The sequence below is a fragment of the Pristiophorus japonicus genome, chromosome Y, assembly GCF_044704955.1.
Source record: "Pristiophorus japonicus isolate sPriJap1 chromosome Y, sPriJap1.hap1, whole genome shotgun sequence".
Classification (NCBI taxonomy): Eukaryota; Metazoa; Chordata; class Chondrichthyes; family Pristiophoridae; genus Pristiophorus; species Pristiophorus japonicus.
The window spans coordinates 20,490,508-20,514,564 of NC_092011.1; positions in this window are offsets into that span (position 1 = coordinate 20,490,508).

A 24,057-nucleotide genomic window follows, 5' to 3' on the forward strand; every position below is an offset into this window, starting at 1 on the left:
GAGAATATTGATTCAACCAATAAAAAGCTCTGCCTTCAAAGTGAGGCTGGCCCAATTAGAACGTGCGATCTGGACGTGATTCGAACATGCAGCCGTCTGATCTGGAAGGGAAAGTGCTGTTGTGAGTATACAAGTGAGGGAAGGAGAGAAGATGGGAAACAATAGGCAGAAACCGTTTTTATTGATGAGATTAAAAGTGGAGAGTCTGCTTGTGCATGAGTACTAAGGAATAAAGAATGTGAGATGGTGGAAAGGAGAGAGAGCGAGAGAGAGAGCGAGAGAGAGGTGAGTAAATAACAAAATGGTTAACAGATGTTTTTTTGGCACTAGAAGGATTTAAACAGTGGTGATCCTCAAAGGTCAGTGTCGGGCACATTGCTTTTCTCAATATATGTGGATATGATTCTCAAGAATTTGGCTGTAGGGAGCACAATATCAAACTTTGCAGCTGCCACACAGATAAGGAGAGAGCTTAACCATGAGGGGGACTGTACACAACTTCAGCAGGAGAAGGACAGGTGAGCAGATTGGGCTTTTAGATGTCAGGTGGAAATGAATGTGGAGAGACGTGAGGTGAGAATAAGAAGGAGAGGAAATAGACACTATACGGTAAAACTATAAAAGGTTTAGAGGAGCAGAGAGATTCCAGGATTCAGATACACAAATATTTAAAAGTGGGAGGCAGGTTAATAAATCTATTTCACAAAAATCAATAATTAAGGGCATAAAAGCACAGCTGATGGTACACATGGACAAATCATTGTTTAGGCCACAGTCAGAATTCTGTGTCCAATTTTTGGTGCCTTACTGTAGTAAGAAACCAAGCCATGGAGAGGGGCATAAGAGATTCACTGAGATGATCCCAAAGACTGGTCTCATCATATAACTTTTCTTCAGCGTAGAGAAGTTGAAAAGGAGATCAGATACAGGTGTTCAACTTTTAGAAGGGGTTCTGATCATATAACTGTGAAAAAAATGATCCCCACTAGAGAGTCGGTAACTAGAGGATATCAATTTAAGCCCAAAATGATTAAGTGCCAGGTTGATTTTCCCTTTATACATAATGTCTCCCCGAACACATTTAAAGTCTCAATACTGTTTTCAAACCTGTTACTTTTGTGCCATCAGCAAATTTTAAGATTGTGGTCCTGATTCCCAAATGCGAACAGCCTGTATAACCAGAGAAGGCAATTAGACCCAGCACTAAGCCCTGAAGTAACCGCTTCCAACCCTTCTCCAATCTGATAAACTCCCATTAACGCTGAGCCTCTGATACTTTCCTCAGCCAAAGTTCCTCCAGCACTGTTCCACTTCCCTTTACACTGGTCCCGAGCAGAGTGGCCCTTCCCCCGGGAGGATCCCCATTTATCTACAGGCTGCAGTTCGCCATGGCCCCGATTTCACGGCACCTCCTTCACAGACTCATCGAATTATCTCGGCGGCTTCCCGGCCAAGTGATCATCCAAAGCGGTTTCTAGTCGGAAGCAAATATTATCTGGAACATTTCTTCAACTCTGATGTGCATTTCTGACACTTCCTGGGTGATCCGGCACTTCTCATGTGGGAGAAATACGCATCGGGTTAGGGGACAGAAGAATTAGGACCGTTCTGAAGTACTCGGTGTCGTCCTCGGCTCATTGGTACCACTCTCTCACTTCTAGGGTCAAAAAGGTTGCTTTCCATCCCGCCTCCGGAGAATTAAGCAAACATCCACGCTGACACTCTCCGTTTGCCTGGAGGAGCGCAGCGCCAACAACACTCACCATCCAGGACAACGCGTCCCGCCTAATCAGCACCCCAGCCACCCCCTTAAACATTCACTCTCTCCACCAGTGATGCACCGTGGCTACTGTGTGTACCTCATACAAAATGCACTGTAGCAACTCGCCAAGGCCTACATAAGAAATTGGGATAGAAGGAAAAGGAGCAGGTATAGGCCATTTGGCACCTCGAGCCTTCCCTTCTCAAAAGCACCTCCCAAACCTTCGACCTCCACCACCTAGAAGGTCAAGAGCAGCAAGCGCATGTGAACACCATAGCCTCCCAGTTCCCTGCCAAATTACACGCCATCCTGATTTGAACAAATATTGCTGTTTCTTCATCACTGCTGGGACATTATCCTGTAACACCGTCCTCAACCAGACTGTGGGAGAACCTTCACGTCATGGACTGCAGCGGTTCAAGAAGGCAGCTCCCCACCACCGTCTCTAGTGCAATTAGGGATGAGGAATAAATGCTGGTCTTGTTAGCGACATCCATATCCCATGAACAACTACTGAAAAAAAAAGATGACAAGGGGGACAGAGTAGAGGTAATATATTTGCATTTTCAAAGGCCTTCAATAAGGTACTACAGTGTCGACATACCTACGGTCAGAGCTTGTGGAATCAGGTGAGCGGTTGCAGAATGGTTAGCAAGCTGGCTGCCGAACAGAATAAGACTGAAAAAAGGTTGGAAATGGTGTTTCACACGGATCAGTGCTGGGACCACTGTTGTTCACAATTTGCAGAATCGATTTGGATTTGGGAATCGGAAGTACAATTTTGAAAATTAGAGATGACACCAAATTGGCGAGTATAGTTAATACTGAAGAAAAAGGTGACAAAATGCAAGAGAAAATTAAAAAACTTGAGAATGGGCGTGTAATTGGTAAATGAATTTCAATATGGATAAGCGAGCGGTGTTATATTCTGGTAGGAAGAATAAGGAGGCCACATATTACTTGGAAATTAATAGTCTAACTGGTGTAGAGGAGCAGAGGGATCTGGGGCACAGATACATATTCACTAAAAGTAGCAATAACTGGTCAGTAAGACTGTAATAAAGCAAATCAAGCTTTGGGGTTCATTTCTAACGGTATAGAATTAAAAAGCAGAGAATTTATGTGGACCTGGGAGCGAACCCTGGTTAGAACACATTTGAGATTAATGTTCGCAGTCCTGGTCTCCAGATTATAAAACGGATGGAGACACACTGAATAACTTTCAATAAGGATTTACAGTATGATATCAAAACTGAGAAAGGCTGATCAGGCTGTTCTAGAAAAGAAGCCAGGGGGTGATGTAATAGATCTCATTAAAATTATGAAAGGGTTAAGACATGCAATTGTTTAAATGTTACCAATGTGTGTGCATATAACAGAAATGCTGCAGAGTTTGTGTGTATGAGAGAAATGTGGAGACAATATCGGAGAGGGCAAGAGTGTATGAGTATCAGAAGGGACTGAGAGCAAGTGGAGAACAAGTCAGGATGTCTGAGAGAGGATCTCGGAAGTCGTTGTCTGTGGAAGAGACGAGAGGGAATACGCGTGTAAAAGAGGGGAATGGAGGGCCGGAGTATAATAGTGAGAGAGACGGAGTGAGTCTGTGTGTGAGAGTGAATCTGAGAAAGTCAGTCTGTGTGAGAGAGAGAGAGAATCAGACTACGTGTACCAGAGAATCAGTGTGAGAGAGGGAGACTCAGAGGTTGTGTGTGAGAGAGGGTGTGAGACTTAGAGAATACGTGAATGTGTGTGTACCAGAGAGACAGTGTGTGAGAGAGTGAGTCTGAGAGAGAAAGTGTGCGGGAGACAGTGAGACTCAGAGATTGTGTGTGAGAAATTGAGACTCAGCTGGCTGTGCGAGAGAGAATCTGAAAGTGTGTGTGTGAGAGTGAATCTGAGAGAGAATATGTGTGAGAGTGAGACTCAGAGGTTATGTGTCAAAATGTTTGTACCAGAGAGTCAGTGTGCGAGAGAGTCAGACTCAGATGGTGTGTGTAACATAGAGGAAAGAAACAGATTTTCATCGATTTGAGAGAAAAGGAGAAAATACTCCGTATGAGAAATCAGGGATAACGAATGTGAGATACTGGAATGGAGCGAGACACGCACACACACACAGCATGGGTAAATAACAAACCGGGCCCGCCATGGTCCTGATCTCCCGGGCCCTCCTTCACAGCCCGCCACCCTGGCGCAGCCTCTCGGGCCCGCTTTGTCCCAATGCCGCGTGGTCCCAGCCCATATCCCCCTGATGGAGAAACAGCCACGGCTTTGGCGATTCAGGGCCACGCTCGGTGCCGCCTTGGCTCATCGGCGCGGCTCTGTCGTTTCTAAAATTGATAGCCCCGCCCTCTGGGACCCGCCCCCTGACCCCTGGGACCTGACCCCTGCGACCCCTCCTGACCCCTGGGAACCGTCCCCTGATCCCTGGGAACCGTCCCCTGACCCCTAGGACCCGCCCCTGACTCCTGGGACCTGACCCCTGGGACCCGCCCCCTGACCCCTGGGACCCGCCCCTGACCCCTGGGAACCGTCCCCTGACCCCTAGGACCCGCCCCTGACTCCTGGGACCCGCCCCTGACCCTTGGGACCCGCCCCTGAAGCATGGAATTTGTCCCCTGACCCCTGGGACCTACCCCTGACCCCTGGGACCCGTCCCTGACCCCTGGGACACGCCTCTGAACCATGGGACTCGTCCGCTGACCCCTGGGACTTGCCACTGAACGATGAGACAAGCCCCTTGACCGCTGGGAACCGTTCCTGACCCCTGCGACCCCTCCTGACCCCTGGGACCTGACCTCTGACCCCTGGGACCCGTCCCCTGACCCCTGGGACCCGACCCCTGACCCCTGGAACCCGCTGCTTACACCTAGGCCCGCCCCGACCCCTGGGACCGTTCCCCTCACCCCTGACCTTCAGCCCCCAGGGACAAATGGCCAATCAGCGGACCCATGATGTCACCAAGTATTATGGCGTCACCATTTTGATTTGAGCGAGCTCACTGCACATACGTGCCGTTTATCGCCTTAAAAGGGAAAAGTAAATTCATTTCCAGCAAAATGCCCACTCGCCCTAAACCAAAACTGAGAGTTTGTCGCGCGCCACAGGCAACTAAACTGTTGGTGTATAGAGCAGTCGTTCTTTCATCTCTCCTTTATAGATGTGAGACCTGGACACCCTACAGGCGACACACCAAAACGTTGGAAGCTTTCCACATGCGCAGTCTCAGATCTATACTTCACATACGCTGGCAAGACCGGGTGTCAAACTTTGAGGTTCTGGAGAGAGCATAATCAACTAGCATCGAGGTGATGATCATGCGAGCCCAGTTCTGGTGGGCTGGACATGTCATCCGCATGGATGAGTCAAGGATCCCTCTTCAGCTTCTTCACAGCGAGCTCTGTGAAGGCCGAAGACACCAGGGGCGCCCCTGCAAGCGCTACAAAGATTGCATCAAGGCTAACCTCCAGTACTGTGGCATCCAACCAAAGGACCTCGAGAATACAGCAGCTAATAAAATCCAGTGGCGAACCCTCATGAGGACTGCCTGCCAGACCTTCGAAGAAAGGCGATGTCAATGCCTGCAGGACACTAGACATAGACGACATCAGGTGGCAGTGCTGTCAGCATCAGGCACATCGAGCTTCTCTTGTCCGATGTGCAAGAGACTATGTGCATCCAGAATTGGCCTATACAGCCACTTGAAGACACAGGTCATTGATGATTAGCACAACAACGTCTTTGTTGGATACGACAGACTACCAAGAAAGACAGGGAGAAAGAGGTGACTAATCGGGAGTGTGAGGTGCGCATGTGTGAGCTCTTCTCCCAGAGTACAGCGCGGCCTGTGTCACAGATAACGGCCTTTCCCTGGCGCTCTGTATTGTGGGCGCTGCCGCTGGCCATGATGGACCGGCGAAAAATATATTTGACTCTGGAAACACATCTCTCACTAGCCGTTCGCTTGAAAAAACATATTTAAAATTAGTTAATGTAAATTTTGTCCCGTTTTAAAATGCTTAAATTTATATTTGAACAATTTTAATACAATGCTTAATGAAAGAACTAAAGACCCACGATCAGATCAGCCATGATCTTTTTAAATGGCAGAGCAGGCTCGAGGGGCAGGCTCTTTCTAGGCCGGCGCAGACAAAGTGGGCCGAACTAGTCTTCTCTCTGCTAGAGATTTCTCTGATTCTATAACAGGGAACGGAGTTTATGGCGGGGACTGAAAATAATGGCTTTGGTCTTCCCAATATTAAAATGGAGATTTACACAAATAAATCCTTGAACGTGGCAAGAAAAGTTGATAAGGCTGTTAAGAAAACAGACATGTCTCTTGGAGTTATAAATAGTGGAATACAGCACAAAAGCAAGGATGTTATGCCAAACCTTTATAGACTCTGTAACAAGTGTCGCTGTATACTGTGTGTGTATCTCCCAGTGAGGAGTCAGACTCTGTAACACGCAGCCCTTTGTAGAGTGTGACTCTCCCAGTGAGGAGTCAGACTCTGTAACAAGTGTCCCTGTGTACAGTGTGTGGCTCTCCCAGTGTGGGATCGTCCTCCGAGATCTCTCCACTCCGCTGACATCTGTCAGACTCTCGATTTTAATCACTCCACATTGGCACCCATCAATTCACCTGACAAGGCCCTAAACTCTGGAATTCCACCCCGAAACCTCTTCGCAGCTCTACCTCTCTCTCCTCCTCCTTTACACACTTCTTAAATCCTTCCTCTTTCACCAAGCTTTTGATCATCTCTCCTAAAATTTCTTTGTGTGGCTCAGTGTCAATTTTCTTTCTGATAATTTCCATGTGAGGTTTCATTACATTAAAGCTGCTATATAAATGCAGTTGCTGTCCTTGTCCCTGTGTTGTGTTAATAAAACTCCACTGCTTATTTCAGCTAGTGCCTGGTCTCTTCGTCATTTTCATAAACAATGGCTTCAATTATTGAATATATTCAATGAAAATTCCACAAAAGTACATCCCATCTTTTCCAAACGACACTGTAGACGCGACCTGTCGATCTATTGAACTGGGTGGGTCTTACTCGGCAGGCTGAATATGCAATAGACACAAGGTGGTGAGACTGAGTGTGAGCAAAAGAGCTCAGCTGAGACTCTAAAAATGGCGCCCCACAGGCAAAGGAAAAAGGCCATCATGAACCTGTCATTAATAGTCAGCATAACAGTGCAGCAAAATGGCCCCAATGAATATGCAAAAAATCATAGAATCATACATCGCATTCGGCCCATCCTGCCTGTGCCGATTCCTTGAATGAACGATCCAATTAGTCCCACTCTCTCCCCGTAGCCCTACAAAATGTTTCCCTCCATGTCTGCTCAAAGTTGTTGCATCGGTCCAAAACACTAGCCTTATTTTGAAATCTCCATCCACGCGTTCACGTTTCAGACTTTAATTTCCTCTCCCCTCCTGCTCATCACCCACCGAGTTAGTATGTTTTTATAACAATGCCGGCCGGGCTATTTAGCCCCAGAATTTAACCACTTTAAACACAAGGGCCGCAATAGAACAATTAAATATTAACCCGAGCTAACAAAATCAGGGCACAGAGAGGGAATTAAATCGCAGGTAATAAACAAAAGGACTCAGGTGGGCCCCATTAGCACAATCTGTGGAGAAGATCCCGGTCAGTCCCCTCTGGAAAAGGTCTCGGTCCATCCCCTCTGAATGGGGTCTCGGTCTTTATCCTCTGGAGGGGGTCTAGGCCAGTTTCCTCTATGACGAGGTCTCGATCTGTCCCATCTGGAGATGATCTCATTCACTCCCCTCGCGAGAGGGTCTCGGTCAATCCCTCTGGAGAAGATCTATGTCAGTCCTCTCTGGAGGGGGTCGTGGTCTGTCCCCTCTGGAGGGGGTTTCAGCAGTCCCCTCTGAAGGGAGTTTTGTGTAGTCCCTCCAGGAAAAGGTCCCGGTCAGTTTCCTCTGGAGGAGGTTCGGGTAGTTCCATGTGGAGAAACTAGCACGAATAATAAAAACAGATAGCAAGAGTTTCTACAGGTATATAAAAAGGAAAAGAGTGGCTAAAGTAAATGTTGGTCCCTTAGAGGAAGAGACCAGGGAATTAGTGATGAGAAACATGGAGATAGCAGAAACTCTGAACAAATAATTTGTATCAGTCTTTACAGTAGAGGACACAAAAATATGCCAAAAGTGGGTGGTCAAGAGGCTATAGAAAGGGAGGAAGTTATCACAATCAGAAACAGGTGGTACTCAGTAAGACAATGGGACGAAAGGTGGATAAATCCCCTGGACCTGATGGCTTGCATCCTCGGGTATTAAGAGAAGTAGCGGCATCGATTGTGGATGCATTGTTTGTAATTTACCAAAATTCCCTGGATTCTGGGGAAGTCTCAGCAGATTATAAAAACTGCCCCTATTTAAAAAAGGAGGCAGACAAAAAGCAGGAAGCTATAGACCAGTTAGCCTAACATCTGTCATTGGGAATATGCTGGAGTCCATTATTAAGGAAGCTGCAGCGGGATATTTGGAAAAAAAATGATTCAATCAAGCAGAGTCAGCATGGTTTTATGAAAGGTAAATCATGTTTGACAAATTTTCTGGAGATCTTTGAAAATGTAACGAGTCCGGATAAATGGTTCATTCTCGGGTTGGCAATCAGTAACTAGTCGGGTGCCACAGGGATTAATGCTGGGACCTCAACTATTTGCAATTTATTTTACCGACTTGGATGAAGGGACCAAGTGTAATGTAGCCACGGTTGCTGACAATAAAAAGATAGGAGGAAAAGCAATGTGTGAGGAGGACACACAAAGCTGCAAATGTACATAGACATGCTAAGTCAGTGGGCAAACATTGGGCAGATGGAGTATATTGTTGTAACGTGTGAGGTTATGCACTTTGGCAAAAAAAAAATCGAAGAGCAAGATATTATTTAAATGGGAAAAAATTGAAAAGTGCTGCAGTACAGCGGGACCTGGGGTTCCTGGTGCATGAAACACAAACGGTTGCTATGCAGGTACAGCAAGTGATCGGGAAGGTTAATGGAACTTTAGCCTTTATTGCAAAGAGGATGGAATGTGAAAGCAGAGAAGTCTTGCTACAGTTGTACAGGGTATTGATGAGGCCACACCTGGAATAAAGCTTGCAGTTTTGGTTTCCCTATTTAAGAAAGGATATACTTGCTTTGGAGGCAGTTCAGAGAAGGCTCACTAGGTTGATTCTGGAGATGAGGGCGTTGACTTATGAGGAAAGGTTGAGTAGATTGGGCCTCTACTCGTTGGAATTCAGAAGAATGAGAGGTGATCTTATCCAAACGTAAAAGATTATGAGGGGACTTGACAAGGTGGATGCAGAGAGGATGTTTCCACTGATAGGGGCGACTAGAACTAGGGGGCATCATCTTAGAATAAGGGGCCGCCCATTTAAAACTGAGATGAGGAAAAATTTCTTCTCTCAGAAAGTTGTAAATCTATGAAATTCGCTGCCTCAGAGAGTAGTCGAAGCTACGTCATTCAATAAATTTAAGACAGAGATAGACATATTTTTAACTGATAAGGGAATAAGGGGTTATGTGGACCTGAGTCCATGGCAAGATCAGCTATGATCGTACCAAATGGTGGAGTAGGCTCGAAGTGCCGTATGGCCATCTCTTGCTCCTATTTCTTATGTTCTTATGCTTCTATTAATATTGTATTAATATTATTATATTATATGTCATAATATACATTATAAATGTATAAATACACATGTTCATTAAATATATATATAATCACTACATATTACTGTGCTTTTTTGGCAATGTACATTTGTAATTTCTGGCTCAGTTTGGCAACCCCTGATCTAGAGCTAACAAATGCATGTTTGAGGGTTTCAGTGCCAGATGGGCTGAGGCAGGAGCAAAGGCCAGCGATATCATGGAGACGGAATTAGGAAAAATTTGTAATGAAGAAGACATGAAATCAGAAGCGCAGGTCAGGGATGAATATAGATCCGAGTTGACAAAGCATCATGTTCCGTCTCAGACAGCAGCCAGAAAGGGGACATGGAATCAGAGACAAGAGTATGGAGTTTGTGGTGGGGCCAAATATGGTGCCTTCTGTCTTGCAATGGTTCATTGGAGCAAATTGCACGGCAAAACTGGCCAATAGCAGCTATGGAACATTATTAAAGGATGGAAAACACAGAATTCTGGTTAGTAGCTGTTTCTATTCGGACTGAAGGGAAGTATACAATAGCATTCACAAGGTTTTGTACAATGACCACTGCTATTTTTGCTATGCATTAATGACATGGACTTGGGGGTAAAGGCCTAAATTCAGAAATTGCAGATGATATGAAACTTGGAAGTGTATAACTAGCAAGGAAAATAGCACTGAACTTCAAGATTACATAGACAGGCTGATGGAACAGGCGGACAAAGCGCAAATGGAATTTAACTCACAAAGACGTCTGGTAATATAATTTGTGATGAGGAATGGGGAAAGAGTGCATGTAGTAGTTGGTAAAATATTGAACGCGTGAATGAACAGAGAGACGTGGGGGTGCATGTGCACAAATCTTGCAGGTGGCTGGACGGGTTCAGGAAGAAGTTAAGAAAGCATGTTAGACTTTCGGCTTTACAAATTGAGGCAAAGAGTAGAGATGTAAGGAAGTTATGATAAACCAATTGAGAACACTGGTTCAGTCCCAAGGAGAATATTGTGTCCAGTTCTGTGCACCACACTTTGGGAAGAATGTGAAGACTTTGGAGAGAGTACAGTAGAGTATTAGTGGAATGGTTCCAAGGATGAGGTATTGGAGTATTTTGGATGTACTAGACAAAACTGTGGTTGTTCTCCTTCGGGCAGAAAAGGCTAAAATGAAATTTGATAGAGGTGTTTAAGATCAGGGCTGGTACAGATAGTTAATAAAGAGACATATTTTACAATCGCCAAGCAGTCCATGACAAGAGGGCACAGTGTGAAGTTGTTTGGCATAAGAACTATATGTGACACAAGGTTTTTATTCAAGAATGATTTGGAATACACTGGCTAATAGTGTGGTGGTAACAGATTATATAGTAGCCATCTAAATGGAATTTGTTCAATAATTGAAGGAGAAAAAATGCAGGGATATGGATAAAGAGTGGGGGAGAGGAACCAACTAGATTTACCTTCAAAAATGCCAGCATAGTGTCGATGGACCAGATGACCTCTTCTTTGCTGTAATTCTACGATTCAGGCCAAACAGAGCGTTGCAGTCGGATATCACAGATGTAGCAGCGGGCTGAGAGAAGTCGTGAGAACTGGAGCTGGATGTGTTATTGAAACCCTCGGACAACATTTTAAATGCAAGGCTTTGGCTGGATTGAGAGCTAACGAGGCTATTGAGGGCGAGGATGATGGGAGAGCAGCACTTGGAGAGGCTGCACAAGGGCAGCAGAGTTTTGGATTGGTTGCCATTGATGGATGGTGGGTGTTGATTGGCCGGCCAGGAGTGAACTGGAGGAATGGAGTCAGGAGATGGCACGTTTATAATTTTACTGGAGCCGGTAACCAGCTGCAGTAAAACAGTGGAGCGACGAATGTCAATGAGACACGTACAGTGTCCATCCCCTAATAGCACCCAATCTAATTACGAGACTCTAATCCTGAAATTGACGTTAGTCACCCCTGTGTCAGAGACTGAAATGTCATGATTTAACTGGGAAACTTCAGGAACAGAGTGAAATGTATCTAATCCTGTTCCTGGACTCACTGCGGATAAATCAGTAATATTCATAATTGAAACGCAGGAGGCACATGTCAATACAATTACATCAAAACTGTAACTGAAGCCTTTCGTTATTGTTGGATCAGTCCTGTATGAGTTCAGCTTTCTTTCTTATTTCCAAAAGAGGTCTGCTTAATATAATGCCTGGAGTTCGTGATATATTTATCCATCATATTATTTACATCGAATTGAAAGGTCCTGATGTAATGTGTTTGTTAAAGTGAATAATAGCAATGTCAATGCAGACGTATCCCCTGTATAATTCAGGGCCCTTGTTATGTATCAGCTCCGAGTCTCACATCTGGCAATGTGGGTCCCACACCACCAGAGGTCGCTGCTTCTCATAGCAATGATACAACCAGTACTCCGTCAGATACAAGAGGTTGATCCAGACATTTCAGCTGATGGAGTTTCTAGTAAGCTGTTATCTTTGCAATTCATGGTGTAAATCGATATTAATTGTGGAGATCTACTTGGTAATGTTTATTTTCGCTGCATGTTTTCCACACCCGCCTATTCTGTTCCAGCCGTTCAAGGAGCTGCATTATATCTTTAATAGAAACATAGAAACATAGAAAATAGGTGCAGGAGTAGGCCATTCGGCCCTTCTAGCCTGCACCGCCATTCAATGAGTTCATGGTTGAACATGCAACTTCAGTATCCCATTCCTGCTTTCTCGCCATACCCCTTGATCCCCCTAGTAGTAAGGACTACATCTAACTCCTTTTTGAATATATTTAGTGAATTGGCCTCAACAACTTTCTGTGGTAGAGAATTCCACAGGTTCACCACGCTCTGGATGAAGAAGCTTCTCCTCATCTCGGTCGTAAATGGCTTACCCCTTATCCTTAGACTGTGACCCCTGGTTCTGGACTTCCCCAACATTGGGAACATTCTTCCTGCATCTAACCTGTCTAAACCCGTCAGAATTTTAAACGTTTCTATGAGGTCCCCTCTCATTCTTCTGAACTCCAGTGAATACAAGCCCAGTTGATCCAGTCTTTCTTGATAGGTCAGTCCCGCCATCCCGGGAATCAGTCTGGTGAACCTTCGCTGCACTCCCTCAATAGCAAGAATGTCCTTCCTCAAGTTAGGAGACCAAAACTGTACACAATACTCCAGGTGTGGCCTCACCAAGGCCCTGTACAACTGTAGCAACACCTCCATGCCCCTGTACTCAAATCCCCTCGCTATGAAGGCCAACATGCCATTTGCTTTCTTAACCGCCTGCTGTACCTGCATGCCAACCTTCAATGACTGATGTACCATGACACACTGGTCTCGTTGCACCTCCCCTTTGTCACCATTCAGATAATAGCCTGTCTCTCTGTTTTTACCACCAAAGTGGATAACCTCACATTTATCCACATTATACTTCATCTGCCATGCATTTGCCCACTCACCTAACCTATCCAAGTCACTCTGCAGCCTCATAGCATCCTCCTCGCAGCTCACACTGCCACCCAACTTAGTGTCATCTGCAAATTTGGAGATACTACATTTAATCCCCTCGTCTAAATCATTAATGTACAGTGTAAACAGCTTGGGTACCAACACAGAACCTTGCGGTACCCCACTAGTCACTGCCTGCCATTCTGAAAAGTACCCATTTACTCCTACTCTTTGCTTCCTGTCTGACAACCAGTTCTCAATCCACCTTAGCACACTAGCCCCAATCCCATGTGCTTCAACTTTGCACATTAATCTCTTGTGTGGGACCTTGTCGAAAGCCTTCTGAAAGTCCAAATATACCACATCAACTGGTTCTCCCTTGTCCACTCTACTGGAAACATCCTCAAAAAATTCCAGAAGATTTGTCAAGCATGATTTCCCTTTCACAAATCCATGCTGACTTTGGACCTATCATGTCACCATTTTCCAAATGCGCTGCTGTGACATCCTTAATAATTGCTTCCATCATTTTACCCACTACTGAGGTCAGGCTGACCGGTCTATAATTCACTGTTTTCTCTCTATCTCCTTTTTTAAAAAGTGGGGTTACATTGGCTACTCTCCACTCGATAGGAACTGATCCAGAGTCAATGGAATGTTGGAAAATGACTGTCAATGCATCCGCTATTTCCAAGGCCACCTCCTTAAGTACTCTGGGATGCAGTCCATCAGGCCCTGGGGATTTATCGGCCTTCAATCCCATCAATTTCCCCAACACAATTTCCCGACTAATGATCTTTGTGTCACCACCCTGAGCATGTCATTAGATTTTTGTCTGTACTGAATGCACAGGAAACATGTGTCTGAGTTAAGAGCTGGTAGCAGACCATCAGGGGGTGTTAACAGTTCAATGTTGTGAAAGAAACATGCCCTGGAATATTTTTCATGAATGATAATGAGAGAGCTCACGATCTCGGTGGAGGGATGCCTCCCCTTACCAATAATATGTTTCAGTTTAACTGGGATTTCAATGTGAATATTGATTATCTCTTTAATGAAATATTATTTCACTGTGTGTGTATCTGACTGCGCTTCAGAGGTCTGGGTGCTGAACTGAATTTGCTGCTGACACATCTCGTCTGTTTCAGTGTGGATGGATTCACAGGCTGTCACTGGAATTCATTGTAAAAGGAAATGTTTTGAAGTTATGTTGTATCAGTTTGCTCTGTATCTGTTGGAATCAGGACTCTGCTATTGGTCTGGAGAATATAAGTAGCAGCGGTAATGTTGGCGTCTTGTTAATTAAGCAATCCAACAATATGACGCTGCACGTAATAATTACAGGAGAACGGACATCAATTATTATGAGGTCTGTCTGGAAGAGGCTTTCGATTCTGTTCATTGCTTGCATTGCAGATACATTTCGATGAACAGGTAGAGACTTGAATGATCTGCACAAACATTAAACATCTCCACAGCGGCTTCGACACTGAGAACAGGATCGTTGAGCTCGGGGCTGGTGAACAGAGTATGGTAAGATTAATGCGAACTGGAAAGGGGCATTAAGAAAGAGAGAAAAAAAGTCTGTCAAAGAGGAAAGAGGAGTGATAAATACATTGAAACTAAATGGGGTGGGAGAGGGCAGGGAATGAGCGCGAGAAGAGAGCGAGAGAACGATACCAGTGTGGATAATTCAACGAATGAACTGCTGAATGTGACAGCACAATTATGTTGAGGAAATGTGACCTGAACGTTATATTCGGATGTTATCAGACTGAGAGGTTTATTTTTCTCGGGTTGGAAGTGTTTATCGCTATCATCTCCTCAGTCTGCCTTGGTGAATGTTCATTGTACATGTTTAGTTACTGAGTAAATCAAGACAATTGGATGGTATTTAACGATTGGAATCAGTCTTTACTTAATCTGCTCTTCTCAGGTCTATGAATCAGTTTCCACCGTTCGGTGCAGTAACACAATGAGACATTTTAGCCAAGATCCTGTCAAACTGCCGCTTTACATAGAAACATAGAAAATAGGTGCAGGAGTAGGCCATTCGGCCCTTCGAGCCTGCACCGCCATTCAATAAGATCATGGCTGATCATTCCCTCGGTATCCCTTTCCTGCTTTCTCTCCATACCCCTTGATCCCTTTAGCCATAAGGGCCATATCTAACTCCCTCTTGAATATATCTAACGAACTGGCCTCAACAACTCTCTGCGGCAGGGAATTCCACACGTTAACAACTCTCTGAGTGAAGAAGTTTCTCCTCATCTCAGTCCTAAATGGCCTACCCCTTATCCTAAGACTGTGTCTCATGGTTCTGGACATCCCCAACATTGGGAATATTCTTCCTACATCTAACCTGTCCAGTCCCGTCAGAATTGTATATGTTTCTATGAGAGCCCCTCTCACTAGATCAGATCAGTAACGTATCTGCTTCCTTTTCTCTCTCTTACAGTTAACTTGTTGGCGATTGTGAACTTGTCCCGAGGAAAGTGCGGTCTCTTCAAATGTATCATTCGCTAACTGGGGGTAATGTCAGCGGCCGATCTCCTGGTCGTCATTACTGATCCCTTAGTGACCCGGATTTTTCCGTTTTTCTTCGCATTTTCATTCCTGTACATTACTCCTGTGTACAATCGCGTCAGCTTCCTGAATATTGCAACCACCATGATTTATATTTGGCTCACAGTCCTTTTCACCATTAATCGATATATGTCCATATGTTGTGAGAAGCTGAGAGGAAATTATTTCACCGTGTCTGTGGATTTCAGAATAGGGAGTGTGCTCACTGTAGTGTCTGTTGCCTGGTACTTTATTTTTGAACATGTCTATATAATTGATACTGTTCCCTGTTATTGCTATACTAAACCGAGCTTCTTTACTTTCCCCGCATGGGGAGCATTTGAGTTGTGTCGCCGCATTTAACCCCTTGTGCTCCGTTCTTTCTTATTTTGCTGCTCAATGCAGTGACGGTCAGACGCATTTTAGCGGCCAGCAGATTCCACAGGGTGCCACAGGGTCGCGGAAATGGAGAGGATAACAAGGTCCCAGAGAGGGAGAAGCGAAAGTATTCCAGCATTTTACTCTTCAGTCTGTCCGGCAGTTTTATATTGTTATGGCTGACATAGGTTGTAGTATTCAACTATCAGCGAAATACAAAGATTTATGCCTCCTCAGTAAGTGATCCGCGTTATATCAGAGAAACCACAGCAGGAATGCTGTAAGTTCTTAGTTCCTGTACCACCATGTGCATTTACGCTGCGTCCCAGACTAAATTCAGAGAGGAGCTGACGAACGCATAAAACACATGAAATCATAGAAAGAGCTGTCTGAAAGATTCCAGTCATTAGAACTGAAACCCATCTCATACTCGATTCTGTTACCAAATTATTTGTTGCAGAATGGACCATCAATTTACAGTCGTCTGTGCTGAGCTGGCGAATTCACTCGGCTGGGACGCAGTGTGTGTTGCTGCAATTGGTCACGACTTGCCTGTGTTTGGGTGGAGAATCACCAGGCCAAATTTTCTGCTCTTGACACCTCTTTGCGACGCTTCAGAGATGAGTAGTTGGATGTTTTTTTGATTACTAGTTCTGGTTTGAGTTTGATGTCTTGCTGGTTGAAGAATTTAGAGCAACTGATTGATTGGCGCGCATATTCAGGTTGTCGATTTGGGCGAGACATTGTTGTGTGGGCAGGAATTTCTTGAAGGGACAATAGGAGGAAAAGGGGAAGTTGTCAAGTTGTAAAAGATTAAAAACGCTCCCTGTGACACTTGTGACAAACACAGACCTAAAATAATTGCGAGCAGCCTGACGACAAATGTTCACTTTCTGAGCAGCTGTGTGGAGCTCCCACAGAGGACGGTTTCCAGCTTTACAGTAGGAAAAAACGCACATTCTCGGGAACATGAATGGGCTGCACACCCAAAAATAATTGAAGGGAACTTTGGTGACGGCTGATATTGATGGGGTCATATTGCAGCACCAACAACACACTGTATGTATGTAGCGCTTTAATATAGTTAGGTGCCCCAAGGAGGTTCACACGAGCGCGAGCGAGCAAACGGTGACACCACGCCACAAAAGGAGATATCACGACATGTGTCCAAAAGTTTGGTCAAACCGATAGACACTATGTGGAGCGTCATAAAGGAGGAGAGAGGGGCGGAGAGGTTTAGAGAGGGAATTCCAGAGCTAGCGAACTGGTCACCAATGGTGCAACGATGGGAATCTGATGGCAAGAGACCAGAATACCTGCAGAAGCCATGGTGAGGCAATTGGAACAGATATTTTTAAAGTATAACGCAGCATTTCAACACTTGGCCATCTCACTGTGTACAGACGCATGAGGGTCAACACTTTATATGATATCGTTCCGTCCATCCTGTTGGCAGTGGAGAACTCCAAGCATCCCTGGTTTATTTCTGATGCTTTAAACTACGTTGCATTAATCATTCCTTCGTTAACGTTTAAGTTAGCAAAGTAATATATTCGTTTTCGCAGGTGTTTCGGAAGTAGAAGAGCATCATTCAATTGGTCATGTTCCTACTGTTGACCTAGTTGTACCAGCAAAGCAGCGTTCAATGTCACGGTTCAACAAAGTTTTATTTGTGATTCTGCATAAGTCTGTAGCAGAACTTCATGGGGCCCCGTATAGAGAAAACATATTGTATACTGCTTACAGTGCGGAAACAGCTCGGTCTATACCAGTGTTCATCCTCCACACGAGCTTCCTCCAACCTTGTGTCATCTCATTTATCCGACACTGCAGCACTCCTTCAATGCTGTACTGTAGTTTCAGCCTAGATTTTTGTGCTCAAGTCTTTGGAGTGGGACTTGAACCCACAACCTTCTCACATTGTAACATCCGGTGCAATGACCGCACAGATTAGCGGGAACATTAATGAGGATGTATCCTCACGCAATGGTATCATAGTATTTTGAAACACCATTCGGCTCATCATACCTGGGATGGCTTTTTTGAAGTAGCTATCCATTTTAAATAGCGAGAGATTGGGAAACGTTTGTGTTCAGAGCGACGTGTGTGTCCTTGCACACATTGAAATTTAGCATGCAGGTACAGCAATCAATTAAGAAAGCAAATGATATGTTCGCTTTCATTACAGGAGATTTGAGTATGAGTAAAGACGTCTAATTGCAATTATATAGCGCCCTGGTGAGACAGAAAACGAGAGACAGAAGCTGAATATCAGAAAGGAGTGGAGAGCAAATATATGAATAAGAAGGTAAAACTGGAATAAAGTGTGGCAACCTAATAAAAACATAAAGATTCAGAAATTGAAAAGTGTAGATTGAAAAACAGAAAGAGACAGTTATGATGAAAACATTGGATAGGAATAATGAACGGAAGAATAAATGGACAGAGAGAAAAAAGGAAAGACAGGCAGAAAGAATGAAAAAAAGAAAGAAAGAAAGAAAGAAAGAAAGAAAGAAAGAAAGAAAGAAAGAAAGAAAGAAAGAAAGAAACATTATCAGCTGCTTAGGTCCCACGCTCTGGAATTCTCTCCCTACACCCACGTCACTACTCTACCCCTGCATGCTTCTTTAGGATGCTACTCAAAAACCGACCTCATTGACCAAGGGTTTCAGTCATCTGTGCTGATATCTCCTTCTGTTCCTCAGTTTCAAAAATGAAGTAATTGATAAGCCACATGGTACGCAGCTTGAGACATTTTCATACATTAAATGCGCTATTTAAATGTAAGTTGTTTTTGTATGGCAGACGGGAACATATACACAGCGAAACCGAGGAGGAGAACATTTGGTCCACAATACAAAATGTTCCATGAGTTGAATTTAAACAGCCTCTTTTGCATCAACACATCTCCAAATTCTTGATACCATGAATTACATTTGAAGTTTGGAGGCTCTTATGTAGCTAATGTGTTAATGAATGTAACTGTGGTATGCATCTGAACTGACGAATATTTACAATTCATTTCCAAATTCATAATTAGAATACAATCACATATCGGGTAACCACTTTGTGGAACACCTCCATTCAGGCCGTAAGCTTTACGCTGAGCTTCCGGTCACTTGTGACTTTAATTTTCCGTTCCACTCCCATTTTGCTCTCTCTGTCCTCGGCAACCTACACTGCAGCTCAAGCACTTTAAAGACTTCCGGACTCAACGTTGACTTCAACAATTTCAGCATCTATCCCCGTTGTTTAGGTCAGCTGTTACTCAAATTTACACCTCTTCTAGACCCATACTTTGTATCTTTACTAGTCTCATTACGAGCTATTTTACCTTGTGCCATCATCCCTTTTTTCTATCAATCTAGGCTGCCTTCCAACCTATCCCAGACCTTCCATTTGTTCTTACGTCCCCTCATCATTCCATGTCTCGGTAGTTGCTTAAAAGCTGTGTAACTTGTTCCAGTTCTGATGAAAGATCATCGACCCTAAACATTACTCTTTCTCTCTCCAGCCAATGATGCGTGACCTGTTCAATATTTCCACCATATTCTGGTTATATTCTGATTATGTTTCTTAATTATAATGTGAAGTGTGTTTTCATTTGTACAGCCATAATATCCCCATATTTTCGAAGAATAATAATACGTCTGTGCAATTGATGAACGCTGGAATTGAAGTTTATTTTTAATTCTAAAATCGAAATAAGAGGCGGAGACGTTAATAAGAGAAATTAACAATTGAGAGATAGAAGAAATAGAGCAAGTAACAGAATGAAAATCAGACACAGACAGATATAAATATGTGCTGAAGAAATGGGGAAATATTAGTAATATTAAGAAAGAGAAATACAAAGATAGCAAAGCAGGATGTTGTAGAAAGACAGAGATAAAAAAGGTAAATAGAAAGAATCAGAAAGGGACAAGAAGATAAAAGGATACACAAAGAGAAACAGAGATTCAGATATAAGCAGAGGCAGACAGAAATAAAAAGAAAAAAAGTTGCAGACAATGAGTGAGATGGACAGTGTGGCTGATAGAAAGATGGGACAAAGACTGCAAAGACAACCAGAGGCAGACGGAGAGTAGGAGAGAGTGTTTGAAGAGAGAGCGAGGGAGGCTGGTGGAAAAGAGGAAGATTGATAGATTGCAAAAGATAAAGACAGCAGAAAGTAACAGAGGTTGAAACAACAAGTCAGAAAAAAACACACATGAATGAAACCGAGGAGGATTTATCTGCACAGAGAGACGGAGACAACGAGAAGTGGACAGAGGGAAAAAGAGAGATGAAGGTAACGTCAGAGTGGGATTTTCGAAACAGTGCCTTTCAACAACATGTTATAATGAGACTGGAGTGTGTGAGTGCCGACTATCTATCAGAAAATCATCAGATGAAGCAGGCGGCCCAGGTAATGTATTTTCTTGGGTAATAAACTGTGGGTTTTATTGTAATGGTGATGATTGGAGGCTTCACAATTAAGTCATTCAGACTTGTTTAGCACAATCCAGCTCAATATTCTAGTTTTGTAAAATTAAACACATTAATGAGTAAATTGATCAAAACTAAACAGTGGATTAACTTTCAGGCTCAGTACATTTTTATTTCTAACATTTGAAACTAACAAGTAGAATTGCAGACTCTACACAAATTGTCTTGTATATGCACATAACTTCAAAATAACAAACTTCAATCTAAGGTTACCGCACAAGATAAAATTTAACAGGGTTGGGGGTAATATATTAGCATGGATACAGGATTGGCTAACGAACAGAAAACAGTCGGGATAAATGATTCATTCTCGGGTTGGCAATCAGTAACCAGTGGGATGATGCAAAGATCAGTGCTGGGACTCCAACTTTTTACAATCTATATTAACGACTTGGAAGAAGCGGCTGAGTGTAACGTAGCCAAGTTTTCTGACGATACAGAGATGGGAGGAAAGCAATGTGTGAGGAGGACAGAAAAAAATCTGCAAAAATGATATAGACAGGCTACGTGAGAGGGCAAAAATTTGGCAGATGAAGTCTAATTTTGGAAACTGTGAGGTCACGCACTTTGGCAGAAAACAATCAAGTTATAATTTAAATGCAGAAATATTGCAAAGTGCTGGTGTACAGCTGGACCTGGTGGTACTTGTGCATGAAACACAAAAGCTAAACATGCAGGTACAGCAAGCGATCAGGACGGCCAATGGAATCTTGCCCTTTTTTGCAAAGGGAATGGAGTATAAACGCAGGAAAGTCTTGCTACAGTTATACAGGGTATTGATGAGGCCACACCTGGAATACTGCATGCAGTTTTGGGTTCCATATTTACAAAAGGATATACATGCTTTGGAGGCAGTTCAGAGAAGGTTCACTGGGTTGATTCCGGAGATGAGGGTGTTGACTTATGAGGAAAGGTTGAGTAGGTTGGGCCTCTATCTCATTGGAATTCAGAAGAATGAGAGGTGATCATATCGAAACGAATAGAATTATGAGGGGGCTTGACAGGGTGGATGCAGAGAGGATGTTTCCACTGATACAGGAGACTAGAACTAGGGGGCATAATCTTAGAATAAGGGGTCGCCCATTTAAAACTGAGATGAGGAGAAATTTCTTCTCTCAGAGGGTTATGAAGCTGTGGAATTCGCTGCCTCAGAAAGCTGTGGAAGCTGGGACATTAAATAAATTTAAGTCAGAAATAGACAGTTTGTTGTTCGATATGGGAATAAGGAGTTATGGAGGTCTGGCAGGGAAGTTGACCTGAGTCCATTTTCGGATCAGCCATGATCGTATTAAAAGGCACAGCAGACCCGAGGGGCCGCATGGCCTACACATGCTCCTATTTCTTATGTTCATATGTTCTCATTTAATTTACACAGAAGTTTACATTTCAGGATAAAATTCTGCTGAACGGCAAGTTTCTGTCCTCAATATACTCGCCTTAGGAAACCTCCGTTACTCTACGGACTGACTGCATTATCTGTGTTAAAATCTAGCCTATCCATTCTAACATATTTTGTAAACCCAATTATTTAAATTAGTCCAAACAGTGAATTAACTGGGATAGCAAAGTAGCCGTTCCGTGTCCCTCACCATAACAAGCTCTCACCATGACGATCTCTTCGCCGAGATTTAACAGCGCATCCTATGTGACACAATGCATCTAATCGACTTTTCCAAAAGGACAAAAACTCACATGGGAATTTCTTCGTCAAAGTTCCATGTCTGTCGCCATTGGAAGGAATGTACGGTAATAAATTCGGATGGGAGAAGCGCATTGCACACCCTGAAATATATTGAAATTTCAGATATCCATTGGGACAGGAAAAATCAACTGGGGTTCTCGGTATCTGTTGGGACGGTAGAAATCCATTGCGTTTCCAGGAATCCATTGGCACACATGAAAGCCGTTGGTGTTCCATATATCTTCTGGGATGGAAGAAATTGTTTAGGGATGCAAATAGATTATGCAACAAGACCAGTCGGTTGGGGTTCCACAAATCTATTTTGATCGAAGCAATCCTTTGCGGTTCTGGCATGTCGTTGTGTTGGAAATATCCGTTGACATTAGAGAAAGCAATTGGATTGGTACAAATCAACTGGTGATCTGGAAATTAATTGAACAAGAGATTGCGTTCGGAGGCTTCCCGTGCATACGCCTCCGATCTCAGAAATTTCTATGAACATATCTGGTTGCCCGGGATGTTCATAAACTTGCAGTCCTGGGCCTCTATTCGAAAAGCTGCTTAGAGATCCGCTTATTCGAGGGACATACGTATTTCTTATGCATCCCTAGAATCACATGGCTGGATCAACATATCAGAGTAGGGGATCCCAGTTAATACTTATGGGAGTTCCATATGTATGTAAATCACATAATTACGAATGGAAATACCCCAGAAAAGCACACAGGCACTTAAAATATTTTTTTTAAATGACATCTTTCAAATTAATCTAAATTGAATTTAATTAATTACACAAACAATTTAAAACAGAGACGAGGAGAAATTTCTTCTCTCAGAGGGTTGTGAATCTATGGAATTTGCTGCCTCAGAGAACTGTGGAAGCTGGGATGTTGAATAAATTTAAGACAAAAATAGACAATTCCTTAAACGATAAGGGGATAAGTGGTTATGGTGAGCGGACGGGGAAATGGAGCTGAATCCATGATCAGATCAGCCATAATCTTATTAAATGGCGTAGTAGACTCGAGGGGCCGTATGGCCTACTCCTGCTCCTATTACTTATGTTCTTATCTTCTTGTGTTCTTATAATCTCATTGAAAAATTCTTAGAGAATTTGACTGGGTAGATGCCGAGAGATTGTTTCAATAGTATACCGAGTCTAGAACCAGGTGGCCTAGTCTCAGGATAAGGAGCTATTTAGGACTGTGATGAGGAATAATTTATTCTCTCTTTTGAGCTGTTCCACCACATTTAAACCTCTTGTGTCCCGTTTTCTTCTGATTTTGCTGCTCATTGTTCTGACGGCCAGACATATTTTAGCGGCTAGCAGAGTCAGCAGGGGACTCAGGTGCCGCAGCAATGGAGAGAATCACAGGGACCCAATGATAGAGAACCTAAGGAAATCCATCGTTTCAATCTTCTGTGTGTCCAGTAGTTTTAAACTGTTCCCGGTGACACAGGTTCCTTATAACATGATGTGCGAATTGCAGATATTCGTGTTTATTACTGCACCACTGACCTTCTTCATATCAGAGAGCAGACAGCAACATTAGGTAAAGTTCTCAATTCCTGCACCAACACGCACATTTACGCTGTGCTCTCACCTAAATTACAAGAGAAGTTGAGGAACGAGGAGAAATAAGCATTCAGCATAACTTTAAAATTAGTTAAATCCTAGAAAGAAACCCAAGGCAAAAATCAAAAAGGGCCACATTACAGCAAAATTCTAAAGGGACAAAGTGTGTTGAAAAGTCAAGCCTGAAGGCTCTATGCCTCAATGCGAGGAATATTCGTAATAAGGTGGATGAATTAACTGTGTAGGCAGCTATTAGCGATTATGATATGATTGGGATTACGGAGACATGGCTCCAGGGTGACCAAGGCTGGGAACTCAACATCCAGGGGTATTCAACATGCAGGAAGGATAGACAAAAAGGAAAAGGAGGAGGGGTAGCATTGCTGGTTAAAGAGGAAATTAACGCAACAGTAAGAAAGGACATTAGCTTGGATGATGTGGAATCTATACGGGTAGAGCTGCTGAATACCAAAGGG